Consider the following 9,910-nt stretch of genomic DNA (forward strand, 5'->3'; position numbering starts at 1 on the left):
CCCCGGCAAGCACGCCGCGACTCCAGCCGTGGCCCTCGGCTCCCGGGGTGGCGCCGCTGCGCGTGGCAGGAGTCGCTCTGGTCGCGGCAGCCCCGTCAACGAGAGGAGACGCGCCGTGGTCGCGTGGCCTCTCCGGCCGCGGTTCCACGCGTCAGAGGTGCTGCCGGAGTTCATTGTCTGGTCGGAGGATCCGGCCGGCAGCTGGCTCCAGCTTCCTCGCTTCTTTGCCGATGAGCTGCCGGCCTCCGGTCCGGGTGGGCTCTGGCTGCAGGTAGACAGTTGCTGCAGCCGGGCTTCTTGGGTCACGGTCGAGGTCTCCGTCGCGGGCAACATAGCTCTGGCTCGCGGTTGGCAGACGTTCGCCCGCGCGCGCGGCCTCGGCGGGCGGTGCACCCTCCACTTCAAGTTTGACAGCGACGCGACCCTCTACGTGAGGGTGTTCGGGGAAGACAGTCGCCGCGCCGGGTGCTGCCCCGAGGTGAACGACAGCGAGGAGGTGCTCGGCCTTGGCGATGGTCGTGGTGAGGAGGAGGGTGAACCCGTCGGCCGCGCCTCGTCCGGCTACGGTGGCTCCTCTCTCGGCGATAGCTCCAGCAGTGGCGGCTATGACCAGCCGCCGCATCGCCGTGCCCGCTTCGAAGGTGGTAGCGGGTCATTTCATCGCCGCACGCCCGTGAAGCGCGAGGAGGGGTCCGACTAAGCCCGGGACGTCGCCAAGGGCCTGCCCCCGCGGACTGCTGTAGTGGCGAGCGCCGCTTTTGTTTTGTTTCTCTTTTCCTTCCTACATCAAAACGAAACAAGCATGGGCCCGGAGGGGCGTGTATCGAACCATGGCTCCTTAACTATTATGCTATGTTTGTTGCTCTCGCGTTGTGTCGTTATTCTGTGCAGAGATAACTTAGCTTGGTGTGTCTGGGGCAACCTCCCCTTCACGTGGCGCTTGTTTCCTCGTGCCCGTCTTGACACAGGGGTCGCTCAGGAACTGCAAAAAATTCGTTAGGAAGCTCGCTAGGAAACTTATCGTTCGCCCAAGCTTTGACCCAGCGCTCCGTATCGCGGTACCCGAGGGGCACGGATTAAGAGAGATGCACCAAATTGCGGGCTCGAATGAGGGCGCCTCGCAAGAAGGCAGACGCGAGAAAGCAGACGGAAGGCAGAGAAAAGGAAGAAAGCTCACGAGGCCACCTGCCTAGCCCCCTCGCGAGGTGTGCGAGAGAGAACACAGGCCAATTAGAGCCGGAAATAGCGACAAAAGGCGACAGAACCAAATCAGCGATGGACGCCAGAAGCAAACTTTGACTAAAAGAAAAAGGCGAGCCAACTACGGAAAGCAAATGAAAAGCCGCGTCCGGCACCTAGTCTAGTCTTCAAGTCTTCTCACCAGCGCGGAGCTAAGTGTTGCCACTAGGCGTGGGAGGGAGCCCCAGGGCCTGAGGCCGACACCCCTGAGACTCCGGGGCGTGTACAACCCCACTAATTATTACGTGAGAGTGTCACGGGCGGCGATTCTTCACAGGCACCGGGCCTTCTTCACAGGCACTGGGCCTTTCTTCACGGGCACTAGGCCTTGCTTCACAGGCACCGGGCCTTGCTTTATGGGTAGAACTTCCGGAGGTGCTGGATGTTCCAGGCGTTCTGGACGGGTACCCTGTCCTGCGTCTCCAGGCGCGTGGTGCCAGGCCTGGAGACGTGGACGACCCTGAATGGGCCCTCCCACATAGGTGAGAGCTTGTGCAGCCCTTCCCTGGAGAGGACCCGCCTCAGGACGAGGTCGCCCGTCTCAAGCGTCCTGGAGCGAATGTTGCGGCAGTGATATCGCCGCAGCGCCTGCTGGTACCTTGCCGCCCTCAGTGCGGCTTCGCGACAACATTCCTCCCCCCGCACGAGGCGAACGGGCCTGTAGCCTAGTGGTTGCAGTGACCTTAGTAGCACACCAGGTCCTGGGTTCGACTCCCGGTGGGAGCGGATTTAAACAGGCCTGGGCAAAAATTTCTGGAATAAAAAGGGCTGTGGGGCTGTTGCTCTACAGTAAATAGTCAAAAAAACGAGGTCCATCCCCCCGTGGCGTCCTGCTATGCTTCATCAAACGCCAGGACCCGTGCGGAGCGATGCTTGACCTCGTGAGGAAGGACCGCCTCGGCCCCGTAGACAAGGAAGAACGGGGTCTCGCCCGTTGGCTTGGTGGCGGTGGTGCGGATGGACCACAGCACGGATTGGAGCTCGTCGTGCCAGCCCCTGCCGCAGGCCTCGAGCTTCTTCTTGAAGGTCCTGGTCTTGAGGCCCCTCAAGACCTCTGCGTTGGCGCGTTCGGCCTGACCACTGCTCCTTGGGTGTGGCACCGAAGCGTAGCAAATCTGCGTTCCAAGGTTAGCGTAGTAAGTTTTGAAGAGGTTACTAGTGAACTGCGAGCAGTTATCTGTGATGATGCGGTTGGGAACTCCGAAACGGCTCACGAGGCCCTTGATGAACTTGACAGCGGAGCCGGCTGGGATGGTGCGGACAGCTTCCACTTCCGCCCACTTGGTCAACTTGTAGATGGCGACGTAGAGGTAGCGGTATCCCCCAGGCGCTCGAGGGAACGGGCCCAAGATGTCCAGCCCCCAGACCGCGAACGGCCACGTGAGTGGGATAGTCTAGAGGCCCTGAGCCGGTTGATGAATCTGCTTGGCGTGGAACTGGCAGGCTTCGCAGGACTTCACCAACACAGCTGCGTCGTTGAGCGCAGTGGGCCAGTAGAACCCACTGCGGAATACCTTGCCGATGAGGGTCCGCGATGACGAGTGGTGCCCGCAGTCCCCACCGTGTATGTCAATTAGCAGCTCCTTCCCCTAGTCCCTGGAAATGCAGCACAAAGTAACGTCATTTGGCTGCTTCCTGTATAGCTCACCGTCCTGGATGCAGTACGCCGTGGCTTGCCGGGCCACGCGCTCTGCGTCGTCGTCCTTCTTCGGCAGGGCCCCTTGCATCAGGTACTCCTTGAATTCCTTGGTCCAGCATTCCTCCTGGGGATCAAGCGCCAAGAGCAGGCGAGCTCCTGAGGTTGGTCCACATGGTGGGGCTCCCGTGGTGTACGGCTGCGGGAGCTCCTCCCGAGGCTGAGCTGCGCTTGAAAGTGGTGATGTCGCCGAGGGCTTGAAGAGCCGTTCTTCAAAGATGCCGGGCTCTTGTGGCTGCCGCTTGGATGCCCTCTTGGCGATGTCGTCAGCTTCCTTGTTGGTGCCCCGGGGCACATGCTGTAACTCCAGGCCTAAGAACTGCTTCTCCATCTTGCGCACCTCCGTGAGGTATGCCTCCATATGCTCGTCCCTCGGCTCGTATACTTTGTTGGAGAAGTTGACGAGGAGCTGCGAGTCGCCCTTAACGGTAAGGCACTTCACCCCCAGAGCTGCCGCGGCCTTCAGGCCAGCTATGAGGCCCTCGTATTCCGCGAAGTTGTTGGAGACCTTCTCGCCCTGCTGAAAGTAGAGCTGCACGGCGTAGTAGAGCTTGTCCTGAGTGGGCGAGACGAGTACTGCTCCAGCCCCCTCGCCCTGATGCGCAAAGGCGCCATTGAAATACATGACCCAACCGTCTGGCGCCTCGCTTCTTGGTGAGGTGGACTAGTCTTCGTCTACTTCAAGTGTCGGGGCTTCCGTCCATTCCGCCACAAAATCAGCGAGCGCGGCTCCCTTGATGACCCTGTTAGTGCTGAACTCCAACTGGAATGCTTGCAACTCAATGTTCCACTCAGCAACCCTTCCAGCAGAATTGGGGCTCCTGAGCACTCTCTCCAATGGGTAGGCTGAGACGACCTTGATGGGGTGGCCCTGGAAGTAGTGTCGCAGCTTGCGCGAGGCCACCAAGAGCGCGAGCAGGAGCTTCAGTGGCATGGGATATCGTGCCCTTGCGTCCCGCAACACTGTGCTGACAAAATACACCGGGTGTTCGACGAGGGCTGGCGTGCTGTTGAGGCTCGTGTCTTGCGGAGGTTGGGACGTCCCCTGGGATGGAGGGACTCCTGACGCCTGATTGCTTGCAGGAATCTTGGTGACATTGTCCTGCCGAGCTTGGTCTCCTGTTGACGCTGGTAAGGCTCTTGCGGTGCCTTCCTGATCTTGCATTGCTTTAGCTGTAGCTTGGCGTGACGCGCCCTTGGCTTGGTGCTCCTCCCGAACCGCCACCAGAGCTGCACTGACGGAGTACGGGGTAGCGGCAAGGTAGAGTACCAGGGGATTGAGAGGTCATGGTGCCACAATCACCGGAGGGCTGGTCAGGTATCTCTTGAGGTCTTGAAAAGCTCGGTCGGCCTCCTAGGTCCACTCGAATGGGCCCTTATTCTTCATCAGCTTGAACAAGGGTAGGGCGCGCTCTCCTAGCTTGGAGATGAAGCGCCCCAATGTAGTTACCCGACCAGCCAGCTTCTGCATTTCCTTAAGGCTCTGCGGTGGGCTCATGTCCTCAATGGACTTGATCTTCTCTGGGTTCGCCTCAATCCCTCTGTGGGACACGAGGAAACCCAACAGCTTGCCGGAAGGGACATCGAACACGCACTTCTCCAGGTTAGGCCGCAAGTCCACCTGGCGCAGGCTCGCGAAGGTCTCCTCCAGGTCTTGAATCAAGGTCCTTGCCTCCCGAGACTTCACCACAATTTCGTCGACGTAGGCCTCCGTGTTTCTCCCGAGCTGCCGCCCGAAGGCGATATGCATCAGTCGCTGAAAGGTTGCGCCCGCATTGCGCAGTCCGAAGGGCATGCATGTGTAGTAGTACACCTCACACGGGGTCAGGAAGGCTGTCTTCTCCACATCTTCTACCGCCATCTTGATCTGGTGATACCCTGAGAATGCATCCAGGAAGCACAGGAGGTCACACTCGGCGGTGGAGTCGACGATCTGATCGATGCTTGGGAGCGGGAACGGATCTTGGGGGCAGGCCTTGTTAAGGTTGGTGAAGTCGACGCACATTCGCTCCTTCCTGCCTTTCTTCGGCACCATGACGGGGTTCGCCAGCCATTCGGGATACCGAACCTCGTGAATGGAACCCGCCGCCTCCAGCTTGCGTGTCTCTTGGACGATGAAGGCCTGCTTCTCACTGGACTACCGTCTCGCCCGCAGCTTCACAGGGCGTACATTGGGGCATACCCTTAAATGATGCTGAATCACCTCTCTCGGGACTCCCACCAGCTGATCGGGCTCCCACGCGAATATATCCTTGTTCGCTCGCAAGAAATTCACCAACGCTTCCTCTTGGCTTGGGTCGAGGCTGGCACCTATGGTAAAGGTGGCTCGTGAGGGCCCTTCCTCGTCGACTGGCACCTGCTTGGTTTCCGCCTTGTCTTGTGTGAGCAACTGCTTCTTCTTGGTCGGTGCGGCTCCCTTGGGCTCGGGGGCGCCCGCATCGGCAGGCTGCGCTGCAGCAGCGGACTTGAGGGCGAGCCTGAGCTCCGCCAGGGCCTCCTTGGCGTCCCCCTTGACAGTGAGGACGCCTTTGCTTCCGGGCATCTTCATGAGGTTGTAGGCCAGATGAGTCGCCGCCATGAACTGGGCCAAAGCTGGGTACCCGAGAATGGCCTTGTACGGGAGGCCGATGTGGGCGATGTCGAAGTCGACCAGCTCAGTGCGGTAGTTGCGCGTGTGCCGAAGGTGACGGGGAGGCGGATCTGCCCCAGGGAGCGGGCAGTGCCACCACCAACTCCTGAGAAAGGCTTGCTGAGGCTGAGCTGCTCAAGCGGCACATGAAGAAGGCTGAAGGCCTCCATGGAGAGCAAGTTGAGGCCGGCGCCACCGTCGATGAGGGTCTTGGTAACAGCCACGTTGCGGATGGTGGGCTTGCAGAGCATTGGGAGCATGCCCGAGCCGGCGGTGGAGCCTGGGTGGTCTTTTGAGCCGAAGGTGAGGTCGGCCTCTGGCGCAGCCCAACCCGACGGAGCCCCCGAGCGCTTGGAAGCGGCACCAATCTGGCGGAGGAACGGCTTGACGTGGCGATCTGAAGGCGCTGCTTAAGAGCCGCCCAGGAGCGCCGCGACTGCGTGGTGCGCCGGTACCGCATAGCGCGTAGTGAAGAGGTCGCGGAGTTCCTCCCAGGATGCCACCGTGGATCCAGGGAGGTTGAGCAGCCAGGCGCGTGGATCGCCGGCGAGGGCCATGGGGAGCCAGTTGGCCATGACCTTGTCGTCGCCCCCGGCCTCGAGGACAGCCTCCTCGTATGCCAGCAGGAAAGTCGACGGGTCCGCCGCGCCATCGTAGCACGGTGGCATTTCCGGCCTGAACTTGGGTGGCCATCGCACCTGCCGCAGGGCGGGGGCTAGGGCTCGGAGCCCCTGGCCCCGTTGTCAGCACCAGCCGTTGGAGCCGGTAGTGGGGCGCCTGCCATGAGGGTGAAGTGCGGTGGCAGCGGAGCGAATGTCGGCGGAGAGGAGCTACGGCGCACCCCTACCTGGCGCGCTAAATGTCAGATCTTGGGTTCTGACAAAACTCTCAAGGTTCGAACACTGGGGTGCACGCGGAGATTTCCTCCCTACCGATCTACGCCCTAGCTCGCTAAAATCTCGCGGACGAACTCGGCGAACTCGCAACACAAAGACACAAGATTTACACTGGTTCGGGCCACCGTTGTGGTGTAATACCCTACTCCAGTGTGGTGGTGGTGGATTGCCTCTTGGGCTGATGATGAACAGTACAAGGGGAAGAACAGCCTCCCGAGGTTGGGGTGTTCTTGTGTTCGGTGTGTGGCTAAGGATTGGCTCTTGATCCGATGCCCCTATTGTGGTGGCTAGTTCTACTTATATAGGCCCTGGTCCTCTTCCCAAATATTGAGCGGGAAGGGAGCCAACAACGGCCAATTTGAAAGGGGACGGCTAGTATAGCTTATCCTGACAAAAGTGTTCTTCGCCTGCAAAAAGGCTCTGGTGGTGACGCCGTCTTGGGCTCCATGGTGACCTCCATCCTGCCGTCCCGCTGGTCTTGGTCTTGTTGCAATGATATGGAAACCTTTGCTTCATGCCTCAGTACTTCGCGCCTGCGCATGCCTCCTTAGCACCAAAGAGGCAATAAGGACGCTGCGCGTGCTGGCGCCCGCCTGGTCTGTCGTCATGGCTCACGTCACGAGAGCCTCGCGAGGTTCGCCCTGCCTTGATATCTCCGCCTCTCGTGAGGCAGCCTAGTGAGGCCGCTCCCGAGGAGGTCTTGTGCCGTCCGCCTCTAGAGGCTTGGCCCCTCGCGAGGGTCTTGGATGCCTTATTGATTAAGATGGGCCGTACAGGCCTGCTAGCACAGCCATGCCATGGGCCGCAGGTAGGCAAGTCTGGGGACCCCCGTTCCCAGAATGCCGACATTACCAAACACACCAGCACCACGCAAGCGTTGACCGGAGGTTTCAAACATCTCTGACTTAGATTATCCCAAGGCGGGTCTTTTCGACAACCTCTTAACCCATCTGATTCAAATTACCAGGGAACATCTAATTCCTCCTCTGGCGACTCAACTGGGACCCAAATCCCAGTCTTCGAGACCGTGTGACGCGGAGCATCCTACGATCATCCCCATGGACCTATCATCGTCTCATCAAGAGCCAAGAGGACCCATGACACAAGCACGAGCTAGAGCTCTTGAGAACTAGGTGACTTCCTTCCTTAGTGATATCACATATGATCCACTCGAGACATGGCTACTACCTAAGTTTGATATGCTATGCATGATCAGGTGTCAAGAGGACCCTCACGAAGACGCACGTGAAGACGGACAAGCCGCCAAGTCCATGGATGAAGAGAACCAATGGAAACGGGCAAGTTCACCTTCCAGGCCCCGGACATCCGGCCAAGGCCCCGGACATCCGGCCCCTGAGGATGCCAACAACAGCAGCAGCCCAGCCGTCGAAGTGATACAGGGCCCGGACATCCGGCCCCATGCCCCGGACATCTGGATCCTCCCGAAAGCCTGGAAATCCGACCCCTTCGCCGGACATCCGACCCCGCCTATCCAGAGACTGCAGAAGTTTGCACCGCCAGCCCGGACATCCGGCCCCGAGCCCAGACATCCGGCCCCTCCTGAAGCCCCGGACATCCGGCCCGACGCCCGGACATCCGGCTCCGTCTGTCTGCGCACAGTAAAGGGCCGAAGCCCATGTACCTCTTCACCCCCTAGACTATATATACTCCATCCCCTTCCTCTTTCTAGGGTTAGCAAAGGATTAGCTCATATGTGAGATAGAGCTTTGCTCATCCATTACGGATCTCCTCCTCGAGAGAGACTGCGGCCCCTCTTCGGAGAAGATCACCTTGGATTCAAGACCCCCTCTTGGTTGGCCCCTATCAAGACCTCCTTTTGGAGAAGAACCGGTTACCTCTTGTATCGTCCTTTGTTGGATTTGGATCTTGTATCTTACCTTTGAGTTCATCAATCTAGCGCACGTGTGATCTATTCTTGTTGGTTGAGTGATTTCTCTCGTGTTCCTGTCGTGTTTCCCTCGTGTTTTCCCCACGTGTTCATCATGTTCTTCGTAGGGATCTGCTGCTTTCATGAAAGATCGGCCACCTAGGGTTCCGCCCTACATCATCTTGGTATCATGAGCCACGTTGATCATGATTTCGGAGCCCCCTCTCTTTGTTTTCTAGCTTGATTTTGTTGTTTTTTGTCCTAATCCGAAAATTGCCCCACAAAAATAGCCCCAATTTTTTTTGTGATTTGTTGGTGTGATGAAGTTTTGTTGGATTTGATCCGCGGATTTCGTGTGTTGCAGGTAGATCTAGCTTTTCCCCATCTTTTTCCCAAATTCCATCCACAAAATCTTCCGAATTTTGCCCTGGATTTGACCTCTCCACGCGGTGTTCTTCGAGTTCGTCCACGGATCCCGAGCCCGGACATCCGGCCCGCCCCGGACATCCGGCCATCAGCCCGGACATCCGGCCCCTGACAGCAAAATTTCCATCCTCCACTCCGTTTACCGCCTAACTTTCGTCCAATTTTGTTCCGGAGCCCACATACACTTCCGCGTACCACCACCACTTCCGCATAGCACCACCATAGCCTTTCCCGCTACCAACTCCGACAATTTTGACCCATTTTGCTTTGAGAATTTGAGTTGTGGTTTCTGTGTCCTATTGTGTTTCGGCTATCTAGGTACGGTTCGGCATCAACATCACCACCGCTCATCTTCGCCAAGGACTACTACGAACGGCTACATCACTTTGGTATCACTTTCACATGCTATCATCTTGGTATCGTGATATCATCATACTCTCTTGCATTTGCATTGATAACCCCATGGCCTTACTTTTGTGTAGCTTACCCATCGAGACTAGCCTTTGAGTATTGCCGGCAACGTGACTTGTGCACATTAGTGATCATACTTCCCATAGCTTACATAGCATCATCGTGTTGCATATCTTGGTATCATCTCTTGTGCCACAAAGTTGTCTTCGCATACACAATTGCTATCTTGGTTCGTCAAGCATTGCATGAGAAAAGAGCTCAAACAACAAAGAGCCAAACAAGCTTTTAAGCAAAAGAAGGAAGATAAGCAAAGAGCTTATCAGCAAGAACCATAGCATCATACAACATTAAGATTGTCATACTCGATCATCTTGGATCAAAAGCATAGAAACATCATACATATAGCATACTTGGGATAGAAGTCGTTGCATTTTTGCTTAGTAGGTTGTGCACAAGTTCGTATCCGCCTATTGTGCAATCGTTCTAGCGTCTCTCTAGTGTTGTGCAACAAGAGCATCTTGGTGGATTCCACATTTTGGCTCATCCTTGGTTGCTCAACCCCACTTATCTATTTGCGTGTGTGTTTCCGTGTACCATATCTTGCTATTGGTCTACTTGTTACATTTACAAGTCGCGAATCTTTTCCAACATTATTGAGTCTCACTTACAATTGCATCAAATTTTTGTGCCACCATACTAACCAAGCTCCACCATAAGCTTTTACT

This window comes from Triticum aestivum, chromosome 1D, assembly GCF_018294505.1.
Source record: "Triticum aestivum cultivar Chinese Spring chromosome 1D, IWGSC CS RefSeq v2.1, whole genome shotgun sequence".
Classification (NCBI taxonomy): domain Eukaryota; kingdom Viridiplantae; phylum Streptophyta; class Magnoliopsida; order Poales; family Poaceae; genus Triticum; species Triticum aestivum.